This window comes from Bos javanicus, chromosome 7 (genome assembly GCF_032452875.1).
Source record: "Bos javanicus breed banteng chromosome 7, ARS-OSU_banteng_1.0, whole genome shotgun sequence".
In the NCBI taxonomy this organism is placed as follows: domain Eukaryota; kingdom Metazoa; phylum Chordata; class Mammalia; order Artiodactyla; family Bovidae; genus Bos; species Bos javanicus.
Window position 1 is genome coordinate 67,806,755 of NC_083874.1, and position 13,904 is coordinate 67,820,658.

Here is a 13,904-nt window from a genome sequence, read left to right on the forward strand (position 1 = left end):
ACTGAAAGCCAAAAGTCGTCAAAGCCAACCTTTCACACAACCTGGGCGCCCCTTCCAACTTACTCCGAAGGCTGGTCATCCTCTTCAGCGTAAATGCTGTGAGTGGGGGCTTTACTACCCATTTTTGATAAAGCTCTTTCTATTTCAAGTGGCAGAAAACTCAACTCAAGCTAGCTTAAGCAAAATGGGGGTTTATTGCATCATAGCTCAGAATATGAATAATCTAACTTCATACTTTCAGTCTTGGCATAATCAAGACTCCATCAATGTCACCAGGGTTTAATCTTTATTCCCATATTTGCTCTGAGCTCTCCTCTTCTTCTCAAGGGGACTCCCCTTGTGGTGCCCCAATGGCAGCTGCAGCCCTCTGTTTTGTCCTTCAGAGCCAGTAGGTAAAGATCCACACCTCGATAATTCAAAGAAACCCAGAATTGTTTTTAGTTCTAACTGGCCTAACTTGGGCTGTGCCCGTCCCTGATTCATTCATTATTGTGAGAAGTGGGGCAGGTCTGTGCAGTGCTCTGATACTCCAGGCTCAGTTTACATGCCACAGTTGGCAGGGGGATGAGTCAGCTGCAAGGGAATGATAATGACAGGGAAGAAGAGAGGTATTGAAGGAATCAGTCCACATAGAAAAGCAGAACAAATGAATGCTTAGTGACCAAAATCCTATTCTACACAATATTCACCACTGACCATTACTCTAACTTGTCCTAGGAAAGCAATCCTTTAATTAGATGTAAATTGAGTTTTGGAATTTCCATTCCCAGTCCTTTGCCTTCTGGAATCACATAGAACAAGACAATTTTCTCTTCCCACTGGCAGTTCTTCAACTCTTTTGTAGATAGACATTGAATCTCCTTTGATCTGCTGTCCTCTACATTAAATGTATAACATACCAGGAAATAGACTTTTTAGATTGAGAATAAATCAAGGTATGTTATTAAGCAGATTTTATAATCTTATTGTGAAACTAAACATAACATTTTGTGCTGTTTACCTTTGTTTCAAAGAAACTGGTTTTATTACTAACACTGGCAGGACTACTGGGGAAAATAAACATTTTCAAGGACAGTTGATTAAGTAATATCAATTAGGTAACTTACACCAACCAGCCAGTTGAGGACACAAAAAAACCTGAACAAAACATTTAAAAATATCTTTAAAATATCAAAGAGCATTATTATTTCAAAATAATGAATGAAAAACCACTAGATCTAAAACTAAAGAATATGCCAAACCAGAGACATAATAGTACAACTTGAAGCTTCTTTTGCCATAGAAGCATCTTCTGATCTGGAAGTGATATCTGCAATTTTGTTTGGGCTGCCTGATTAAGTCAGAGAGAAAGTGTCAAGGTCTAGAATTCACCAAAGTTAGGGATTTTGATAAAGCACTATCCAGCATAAACTAGGACAAAATGGGCTATACCCTCCGGATAAGCATGAACCTGTGGTCAAACAGGCTTGCAACTGTCACCAAGTCATCTAAGTCATTCATGACACTTCAAGCTTTGAGGATGAGTTATGGTAACCCTAGACTGGTGACAAAAAGCCTAGAAAAAGCAAATTCAAAAAGTTCTTTCTGGAGAAGATCACATTATACTGGGGCTCACACAATCAAGATAGCCAGGCATTCGAGAAATTAAGACAACAAGAGTAAGAACCTACAGAGACAAAGGACAACAAAAAAACAGCTGAAAAGACGTCAAGTAGTGGAATATATGTCCATGTAACTAAACCACTTTACTGTACACCTGAAACTGACACAATATTGTAAATCAACTCTATCTCAACAACAAAAGACTAAGCCAAAAGACTCAGGGGTGTGTTTTCATACCTTGGGTTTGGATATGGATTCTTAAAGATAACACTAAGTAACCACCAACAAAATAAACAAATAGACAAAGTGAACTTCATCAACATTAAAAACTTCTGTGCAAAGGACATTATCAAGAAAGTGAAAAGACAACTTATGGAATGGGAGATAATACTTTCAAATCACATATCTGATAAGAAATGAATATCCAGAATATATAAAGAATGCCTACAACTCAATAACAAAAAGACAAATCCAATTTTAAAATAGGAAAAGAGCTTAAACATATCCTTCCCCAAAGAAAATACACAGATGACCAATAAACATATGAAAATAGGCTCAACGTCATTAGCCATTAGTGAAATGCAAATCAGAACCAGGGGATACCACTTTATACCTACTAGAATGGCTAAGCTTGTTTCTTTTTAAGGAAAGAAAGAGTGTTGGTGAGAAAGTAGGACAACTAGAATGCTTGTACGTTGATGGTGGGAATATAAAATGGTGCACCCACTGAGGAAAATGGCATGGTCATTCCTCAAAAAGCTAAATGTAGAATTACCATATTTCCCAGCAATTCATCTTAGACATACACCCCCAAAAATATTAAGCGGGGACTTTAACAGATACTTGTACACCAGTGTTCATTGCAGCATTATTCACGATATCCAAACAGTAAAAACAAGCCAAGTGTCCATCAGCAGATGAATGGATAAATAAAACAGGTGTATACATACAATGGAATATGAGTTATCCATAAAAAGGAATGATGTTCTGATACATGCTACAACATAGATGAAACTTACAAACATTACACTATATGAAATAAGCCATATATGAAAGGACAAATATCATATGATTTCACTTACATGAAATATCTAGAATAGGCAAATTCAGAGAGACAGAAGGTAGAAGGCAGTTGCCAGGGGCTGAGGGAAGGGGGAAAGGGGAGTTGTTGCCTAACAGTTACCATGTTTCTGCTTGGGATGATTAAAAAGTTTTGGAAATATATAATTTACGTATTATTGTACAACACTGTGAATGGAATTATACTGCTGAATTATACATTAAAATGAATAAAATAGCAAATTTTATGTTATATACGTGTGTGTGTATATATATATATATGTATATATATATATAATGACAATTTTTTTTTTTTTAAAGAAAGAATCCAGATAGAAACCAGAGCAATTTTCTTATAGTCTTCACCACTTGGTAGGGGTGGAAAACCCCCATAATAGACCAAGATATATAAGATGGATTTAAAATTCAAATAAAAAATAACTCAGCATAGAGTAACATAAACATTCAATGTACTGTCTACAGTCCACATTCTTGGTCTTTTAAAATAGTTCAAAAAGGTGCTCTTACCATAGTCAAAAATTCTCCATCATACTGGGAATCCAAAGGGGTGGCTGGTAGGTACCAAAGGCACAAATGTGAGGCAGGAAAGGACAGCAAATGACAACCATCAATAGGTGTACTGAAGTCACAAGAGGGCCAGCATTACCTTGGGGGAATTTAGGATGGAAAACAGAATTAAGTCAAAAGCCAAACCTCAGAGGTGCTCAAGAAAATTAGCTATGAACCAGGAGTGACAGCTGAGAGAAAGAACCACAGACAAGAGGACAACGCCCTGGGGTCGACCATGATAGACCACAGAAGAGCAAAATCAGAGGCCAGCACCAGGCACAAAGATAAAGATAAAGCAAGGTCAGCGTTCAGAAGAGGCTGTCCAGGCAGAGAGGTCAGGAGTTGGGCAGGGTAATAGGAGCACTACGTGAATGTGGCCTCTGAGCCTCCCTGGAGGGTCTCGTGCACCCTGATTCAGAGCTCTACTGAGGGAAATTATAAAAACACAAGTAATAGGACACAATTCCAGACTCACTAAATCAGCATCTCCAGACAGCATATTAAAAAGCAGAGAGATAACTGCTGACAAAGGTTCATCTAGTCAAAGCTATGAGTTTTCCAGTAGTCATGTATGAATGTGAGAGCTGGACCATAAAGAAAGTTTAGTGCTGAATAATTGATGCTTTCAAATTGTGGGGCTGGAGAAGACTCTTGGGAGTCCCTTAGACTGCAAGGAAATCAAACCAGTCAATCCTCAAGGAAATCAACCTTGAATATTCATTGGAAGGACTGATGCTAAAATTCCAACACTTTGGCCATTTGATGTGAAGAGCCGACTCATTGGAAAAGACCCTGATGCTGGGAAGGATTGAGGGCAGGAGGAGAAGGGGGCAACACAGGATGAGATCGTTGGATAATGTCATCAACTCAATGAACATGAGTTTGAGAAAATTCAGGAAGCCTGGTGTGCTGCAGTCTCTGGGATCAGACACAACCAGTTCGATCCCACTTAGTGACTGAACCACAAACTATGCATTTTAGCATTGTTCCTAGATGCTTCTTATAGGCTTCCCTGATAGCTTAGTTGGTAAAAAAAAATCTGCCTGCCATGCAGGAGACCTCAGTTTGATTCCAGGGTCAGAAAGATCCACTGGAGAAGGGATAGGCTACCCCCTCCAGTATTCTTGGGCTTCCCTTGTGGCTCAGCTGGTAAAGAATCCGCCTGCAATGTGGGAGACATAGGTCTGATCCCTGAGTTGGGAAGAACTCCTAGAGAAGGGAAAGGCTACCCACTCCAGTATTCTGGCCTGGAGAATTCCATGGACTGTATAGTCCATGGGGTCGCAAAGAGTCGGACATGACTGAACGACTTTTACTTCACTTTACTTCAGATGTGTAAAGTAAAATTAGGCTCCTAATTTGTGATTAGACTCTCTAAATTGTGATAACTACAGATCATTCACTCAGCTTCTGAGATAGACCACCAGTCCCCAGGTTCAACACTGCTGCTGCTAAGTCACTTCAGTCGTGTCCGACTCTGTGTGACCCCATAGACGGCAGCCCGCCAGGCTCCCCCGTCCCTGGGATTCTCCAGGCAAGAACACTGGAGTGGGTTGCCATTTCCTTCTCCAATGCATCAAAGTGAAAAGTGAAAGTGAAGTCACTCAGTCATGTCCGAAGCTTAGCGACTCCATGGACTGCAGCCTACCAGGCTCCTCTGTCCATGGGATTTTCCAGGCAAGAGTTCTGGAGTGGGGTGCCATTGCCTTCTCCAGGTTCAACACTAGCCCATGGGATTGATCCACACTGGGAGTTTGCAGGTCCTCCCAGCAAGTTTTAATAAACAGACTCTGAGCTTGTGCAGCTGGAGAGGGAGCTATGACAGTAGCACCTACTAGTTATGGAGCACCCACCCCGTGCCATGCTTTCCTGGCATTGCTACATTTAATGTTTACTTATGAGGAGAGTCCCATGATCAGTCCCAGCTTACAGATGATGAAGCTGAGACTAACAGAAGCAAAGCAGCATATCCTGGGCCTCCTGGCCAGGCTGGAGCAGCTTCAGGTTCTGGGCCAGTTTGACTCCAAGACCTATGCTCTTTCCATGTACCACAGTTTACAAACTGTTTCTACAATTATTTTAAAAATGTAGGGGATAGAAGAGGAGGTTTTAGCATTAGTTGATGCTGAGTCTTTGGTCAATGGGAAAAACCTTTTTCACCATGGCAAGCCCAGGGCATTACGGATAAGCAAAACAGGACTGTCTTCTCTAATCATTTTGATTCCCCAGCCAGAAGGGATTGTCAGGTTATGTAATCTCGTTCGGCCATTTTTTTTTTTTTTTTTTCATTTCGGTGAAGAAGGGTCTGAGATTAAGTTTGGGAAGAGATCGAAAACCAAAGCTCAGAGGAATAGATTAAAATGATGCTGAGGCATCCTGAATCACAAGGGGAAAAAATGATAGAACTTTGTTGATGGAGCTGCTGAAGGAAGATAAGACACTGAAGGCATCTCAGAGGGAAAGGGGGGCTGGGTTGGGAAAGAGAACCAAGCAGAAGGAAGAGATAACCGGGTGGAGAGCAGAGATAAGAGGCAGGGTGAGGCAAGGCCAGGGAGGAAGACTGGATTCTCTGCAGGCTCTCCAGGACTCTGTCTTTCTTTTTCTCATTTGTCTCTCAGAATATATCTTAAAAGGGAGAAAGGAGGCCATATTTGTAGTATATTTGTAGTATACCTTAAAGGTTCAATTCTGATCACTCAGTCTCTGTGCCTGAAAACATAGCACATTTGCTGGTAAATCTAAACCAGTCTCTTCAAGACTGTGAGACCCAGGCTCAAGACCCTCTGGCATCATGTCCTTTACATCATGGCATCATGCCCCTCCCCCATTTCTGCTGCTGCTGCTGCTAAGTCGCTCCAGTCGTGTCCAACCCTGTGCGACCCAATAGACGGGAGCCCACCAGGCTCCCCCGTCCCTGGGATTCTCCAGGCAAGAACACTGGAGTGGGTTGCCATTTCGTTCTCCAATGCATGAAAGTGAAAAGTGAAAGTGAAGTCGCTCAGTCGTGTCCCACTCTTAGCGACCCCATGGACTGCAGACTACCAGGCTCCTCCGTCCATGGGATTTTCCAGGCAAGAGTACTAGAGTGGGGTGCCATTGCCTTCTCCACTCCCCCATTTCTAGGTTGGTCGTATTCAGACAAACATACGCAGGGAGAACACCTGATTTTACTGAGGTTATTAGGGGGAGACCTACAACTCCCAGCTGACTAGTCCTTCTCACCTCACACACTAGCATAACCCCTGGGAGGTCACAGGGCAATTTGTGTGCCTGGAGGGGCTAGAGTACAGGGTGGAGCCTTCGGCTTTGGAGCTGTTCCACAGCTTGAGTCCCAGCTCGACTGCAGAGGAGTTACTCTGTATCTGAGCTTCCGTTTCCTCATCTCTCAAACAGGGATAAGACTAGAAGCTCCCTCACAGAGTGATTGTTAAGATGAAATAAAACAATGCACGTACAGTGCTTAGAGCAGTGTCTGTTTCCTCCTTCCTCCATTGACTCCAGACACTGGCATCAAAGTCACATCTGCAAGGAAGTGTGCAGGCAGAATTCCAAACTTTCATTCTTTTATCTCTCTTCCTTCTTTTTGCCTCTCAGGTACATTAGAAGTGATTCAAGTCTCTATATTTTGCGCCTAGCCTAATAAAGACAGAAATGGCTTTAGAGACTATAAGTGTCTTGGAATGAGGAACAGGTCTCTCTAGTTCATTCTTAGACTCCAGCATCCAATAGGACCTTTGGCACATAGGAGACATCCAGCACACTTTTGTTAGATGAATAAATGTGCTTGAAATCAAGACTGTTTCAGTTCAGTTCAGTTCAGTTCAGTTGCTCAGTCATGTCCGATCTTTGCGACCCCATGAATTGCAGCACACCAGGCCTCCCTGTCCATCACCAACTCCCGGAGTTCACTCAAACTCACATCCATTGAGTCAGTGATGCCATCCAACCATCTCATCCTTTGTCGTCCCCTTCTCCTCCTGCCCCCAATCCCTCATCAGGGTCTTTTCCAATGAGTCAACTCTTCGCATGAGGTGGCCAAATTATTGGAGTTTCAGCTTCAGCATCAGTCCTTCCAATGAACACCCAGGACTGATCTCCTTTAGGATGGACTGGTTGGATCTCCTCGCAGTCCATGGGAATCTCAAGAGTCTTCTCCAACACCACAGTTCAAAAGCATCAATTCTTTGGCACTCAGCTTTCTTCACAGTCCAACTCTCACATCCACACATGACCACTGGAAAAACCATAGCCTTGACTAGATGGACCTTTGTTGGCAAAGCAATGTCTATGCTTTTTAAGATGCTATCTAGGTTGGTCATAACTTTCCTTCCAAGGAGTAAGCATCTTTTAATGTCATGGCTGCAGTCACGATCTGCAGTGATTTTGGAGCCCAAAAAATAAAGTCTGACACTGTTTCCACTGTTTCCCCATCTATTTCCCATGAAGTGATGGGACCAGATGCCATGATCTTCGTTTTCTGAATGTTGAAATTTAAGCCAACTTTTTCACTCTCCTCTTTCACTTTCATCAAGAGGCTTTTTAGTTCCTCTTCACTTTCTGCCATAAGGGTGGTGTCATCTGCATATCTGAGGTTATTGATATTTCTCCCGGCAATCTTGATTCCAGCTTGTGCTTCTTCCAGCCCAGCATTTCTCATGATGTACTCTGCATATAAGTTAAATAAGCAGGGTGACAATATACAGCCTTGACGTACTCCTTTTCCTATTTGAAACCAGTCTGTTGTTCCATGTCCAGTTCTGACTGTTGCTTCTGCATATAGGTTTCTTAAGAGGCAGGTCAAGTGGTCTGGTATTCCCATCTCTTTCAGAACTTTCCACAGTTTATTGTGATCCACACAGTCAAAGGCTTTGGCATAGTTAATAAAGCAGAAACAGATGTTTTTCTGGAACTCTCTTGCTTTTTCCATGATCCATCGGATGTTAGCAATTTGATCTCTGGTTCCTCTGCCCTTCCTAAAACCAGCTTGAACATCTGGAAGTTCATGGTACTGTTGAAGCCTGGCTTGGAGAATTTTGAGCATTACTTTGAGATGACTTCAATTGTTCAGTAGTTTGAGCATTCTTTGGCATTGCCTTTCTTTGGGATTTGAATGAAAACTGACCTTTTCCAGTCCTGAGGCCACTGCTGAATTTCCCAAATTTGCTGGCATATTGAGTGCAGCACTTTAACAGCATCATCTTTCAGGATTTGAAATAGCTCAACTGGAATTCCATCACCTCCACTAGCTTTATTTGTGGTGATGCTTTCTAATGCCCACTTGACTTCACATTCCAGGATGTCTGGCTCTAGGTCAGTGATCACACCATCATGATTATCTGGGTTGTGAAGATCTTTTTGTACAGTTCTTCTGTGTATTCTTGCCACCTCTTCTTAATATCTTCTGCTTCTGTTAGGTCCATATCATTTCTGTCCTTTATTGTGCCCATCTTTGCATGAAATGTGCCCTTGGTATCTCTAATTTTCTTGAAGAGATCTCTAGTCTTTCCCATTCTCTTGTTTTCCTCTATTTCTTTGCATTGATCACTGAGGAAGACTTTCTTATCTCTTCTTGCTATTCTTTGGAACTCTGCATTCAAATGGGAATATCTTTCCTTTTCTCCTTTGCTTTTCGCTTCTCTTTTTTTCACAGCTCTTTGTAAGGCCTCCCCAGACAGCCATTTTGCTTTTTTGCATTTCTTTTCCATGGGGATGGTCTTGATCCCTGTCTCCTGTGCAATGTCACGAACCTCTGACCAGTTCATCAGGCACTCTGTCTATCAGATCTAGTCCCTTAAATCTATTTCTCACTTCCACTGTATAATCATAAGGGATTTGATTTAGGTTAATACCTGAAAGGTCTAGTGGTTTTCCCTACTTTCTTCAATTTATATCTGAATTTGGCAATAAGGAGTTCATGATCTGAGCCACAGCCAGCTCCCAGTCTTGTTTTTGGTGACTGTATACAGCTTCTCTATCTTTGGCTGCAAAGAATATAATCAATCTGATTTTGCTGCTAACCATCTGATGATGTCCATGTGTAGAGTCTTCTCTTGTGTTGTTGGAAGAGGGTGTTTGCTATGACCAGTGCGTTCTCTCAGCAAAACTGTATTAGCCTTTGCCCTGCTTCATTCCGTACTCCAAGGCTAAATTTGCCTGTTATACCAGGTGTTTCTTGACTTCCTACTTTTGCATTCCAGTCCCCTATAATGAAAAGGACACCGTTTTGGTGTGTTATTTCTAAAAGGTCTTGTAGGTCTTCATAGAACCGTTCCACTTCTTCAGCATTACCAAACAACTATTCCCAGTTTCTCCATGCAGACTGATCCTAAGTTTTGCCTGAATGGCAGTGTGCGTAGCCTATAATAATTGGTGTAAATTGGTCCCAGACAGCTTTCAGTTCCCCTTGCTAAAGAATGGGTCTGTGACCCAGTGAAATGTATGGGCAGTGAAATATATGGGGAAGTTCTCTGGTTGATTCTAGGAAATAGTTCCCTTTTTGAAAAAAGGTAAGTATCATATCAGGGGGAAAGTCCCATTTCCCATTTCCCATCTACCTCTTCCTTCCTGCTTGTGATGCTTTTGTGGAAGGGTATTTTAGAGCTGTGGCAGCCATCTTGGGATCAAGAGGGTAGAGTCAAGGAAAGTCACAAAGACTCTAACATCTCATCGTCAACTAAAGAATGTCACTCCCCATCTGGCTCAACAAGGATTGAGTAACTGGCCCTCCGGCTGCTGATCTTTAACATATCCAAAGGAAGTTCAGGGTAGAGATCAGGAATGAGGTGCTCTGTTCTCTGGGGAAAAGGGAGGAACAGGCCTTCTGATAATTAGATATTTTCAGGGGGAAATTTTTATGAACTTGGATTCTTGCATCTTCACATACTTAGAAAAGCACTAAAACCATTAACTGTTCCTTGTGATCAACAGTAACCTGGTGTCACTGCTAAGATATCCATTCCCTGTAACTAGCAGTGGCCTTCTACAAAGGTGTGTGCTTGGTGGTTGTACTCCTGTCACCAAATTCACACATACACGGGGACTCCTGTTGCAATTAGGTGCCAAAGGGCACAGGCTTGCCTTTGACCAAGTTGCTTCTTCGACAGAAAGGCTTCCACTGAACCCATTCTCCACATGTCCCTTGTCATCTTACTGCCATCTCATTATCCCTCTGATATCTCTTAACAGATTAATAGCATCACCTTGCCCCTCCAGACATTCCTTCTCTATTTATCTTTGCTGTTTTCTCATTATCACTTTCCACAGACCAAATATTATATCTTGGTTTTTAATTACTTTAATGGGCCTTGTCCACAGTAAATGGGACACTGAGGTCATTATCTTGTCATTGCAGATCTTCTTGAGAAATTTTATTGATCATTTCTTGGAGCAAACTCACATGGGGGTACTAGACCCACATTAACTTGTGACTTAGGCCAAGAGTTATCCTGATTAATTAGCAATATTGCTTTCTGGTGCAAAGCTGCCCTCCCTGTAGACCAGTGCTTTGCAAACATGGCTGTATAGTAGAATTACCTGAGGTGCTTTCAAAACTCCTGAAACCCAGGTCTCCCCCATGGAAATTAAACCAGGAGAGCAGAGGGGAATCCAGCTTCAGGATTTTTTTAAGTTCCCCACAATGTTCTAGTGTACAGACACGTTTGAAGATCAGTGCTTTGGACAAGTACTTCTTGATCTTTAATGTGCATATGAATCACACAGAGGTCTTGTTTAAATGCAGATTCTGAAGGTCTGGGGTGCCACTGATATTCTGCATTCCTAACAAGCTCGCAGGTGATGAAAACAGCTGTCTGAGGCCCACATTTTGCAGAACAAGGGTCTTAGAATATAGATTTAGTAGTCTATAACGCTGGAAGTGAAAGTGTTAGTCACTCAGTCATGTCCAACTCTTTGAGACCCCATGGACTATAGCTTGTCAGGCTCCTCTGTCCATGGAGTTCTCCAGGCAAGAACACTGGAGTGGGGAGCAATTCCCTCCTCCAGGGGATCTTCCTGACAAAGGATCTCCTGCCTTGCAGGCATATTCTTTACAGTCTGGGCCACCATTCCGAAATTAAACTCCCCTTGGGTCCAATTGCAAAGTCACAGAAAAAAAAAAAAAAATAATGCCTGAAGTAAAGCCAAGTGCAGGGACACTATATTAAGGAACTCAAAGGAGTGTTGCTTGTACTTGGGCTGACCAACCATCCCAGTTTGTCGGACACCGAGGTGGTAAGGTTCTTGTGTGCCAGAATTTTCAGTCTTAAAACTGGGACAAATTGGTCACTCTAGTTAATGGCAGCAGCTCTAAGAAAGCAACAGTCAAGCTTTGCACTTCAGCATCCGATTCCTCCTTTCTAGGAACAGGAGGGAGTCCAGCAGGGTCAAGTGTGTGCTGGGAAAGACAAGCATAAGGGAAAGAAATGTGAGTTGTAGGCCCAATAAGAGCTTAAAGAATGTGACTTCAAAAGAGTAAAGAAGCAAGCAGATCCAAGTGGAATTAGAAAATTCTGAGAAGATTATCATATGGCCATAGATACTCTTATCCTATCACCTGGGGCTCCCCAGTGGTAAATAATCTGCCTGCTAATGCAGGAGACTCAGGAGACACAGTTTGATCTCTGGGTCAGGAGGATCCCTTGGAGAAGGAAATGGCAACCCACTCCAGTATTCTTGTCTGGAGAATCCCATGTACAGAGGAGCCTGATGGGCTACAGTTCATGGGGTTGCAAGAGTCAGACATGAGTGAGCACAGCACGCAGTATGTACAGATGAATCTGGGGTTTGTGGTTTAGCTCTCTGTTCTAGCACTGGCTTTCTATATAGCCCCGTTGGTAACCAGTTCCTCCTCTCTGGGCCTCAGGTTCAGCAACTAAGAAATGGGAGTTCAATCGAAGGATGTGAAGGGCTTTTCCTGCTTCCCCGTCCCCCGATGACTTATGCAACATGAATAAAGCTACCTCTGCAGAAGTACACATTAACAGCACAGACAGTGAACCCACCTTCTGCTTTGGGAGCAGCCATCTCCAAGGCTTCCCAGGATACTGCTCAGCAGCGTTAGCTTCCTCATATTCAGGAACACTTCCCTTTGCTGGCCTTTGATGCTCAGAGAGCTGAGAACTCACAGTTCTTTATTTCTTTTTTTTTCTTGAGACTGTAACATGTTTACAAATCTAAATGAAACTCTATCTCAGACCCAGCCTTTCGGGTTACAAGCGGCTTCCTCCTTCTGCTCTTGCCTCCAAGCAGGGAACCCACTTCTCAACTTTTTGTTTTCTTTAGAGAGACAGAGTCTCCCCAGCCACCCATTGCAGGATTTCTGTTAACCTTTCATTAAGCCTGCTGACAGCTGGCTTCATTTCTTCATATCTTAGTTCGACACATTCCCATTTCAATGGGTCCCACCTGGCTTCATTAAGGTTCCTGCCAGCTTCTCCACTAGCAGCTTCCTCCACAAATGCAAATAGACTCTGAGTAAATAATATGGGGACTGGGGAAGACTGAGCTATAAAGGGGTTGGCACTGGAGAACCATCATAACTCTCAGGTTGCCCTGGATCTGAGTCAACTAAAGTCTAATTCAGACCAACTCCGGTCAATGCCTCAGTTTTAAATGTGTGAAATCTTACAAGGGCTGTCATGGTGAAGGATGGGGTAGTGGTTAGAGCATGGAGTCCTTCAGGCCTGGTTCCAGACCAGCTCTGTCACAGGGGTAGACTATGAGCAAAGTCTTTCAGCTCTTTTTGTTTTTCTGTTTTCTCGAGAATAATATACCTGTTTCACTGGGTGGCTGTGAGGATCCAGTGATCTTGCCTTCATTTTTTTAATTGGAGGATAATTGCTTTACAATGTTGTGTTGGTTTCTGCCATAGAACAAGAGAATCAGCTATAAGCACACATATGTCCCCTCTTGATTGTCAAGGTTGACACAGACTAAGGGTTTATCTCCCTGTGTTATACAGCAACTTCCTCCTAGTTATCTATTTTACACACGGTAATGTATATGTTTCAATGTGGTAGAGACCCTGGAACACAGCAAATGCTTCTAAGGATGAGATGTGATCTCTTTCACTTAGCCTAGAAAGGCCAAGGTCCAGGTTGCAGAATTAGGCTGCTCTAAATCCTCAAGGTCTGACTGTGGTTCTACCGTGTAAAAACAGCTGTCAGAGCTCTGTCTCCACTAAAGTCTTTCCTTGTGGAAACGCAAACATGACACATGGTTCCTATGTGGGTTTTGTCACATTAAAATTTTTAGGCTTCTTGAGGGAAGTGATTCTCTCCTCTGGGCCAACCACACAGTAGATACTAGGGGGTTGTTTGTAGATGCTACCAATTCATCCTGATGGCACAGAGAGGGAAAGAGGAACCAGTACCCCAACCGCCTGCTCTGATCAATGAGTCTCAGGGTAATAATTCTGGATGTATTCATTCTTTATCCTGTGACTCCCATCCTCCACCCCCTAGACCTTTGAATCTCACACTGGCTGCCTTGTTTCAGTTCGTGGCCATCCAGTTCGAGGATGTTATTTACTAAGTGTGGTGTGCGTGCCTGCAAGTGGACACACAACATTCCATGTCAGTTTAGGCTACTTCACTCCTCTTCATTCCTCCTATCAGCTGCCTGGCCTCTGAGCTCCCCACTGCAGCCTGGGGCAGAGCCTAAGGGTGTTTCCTCTA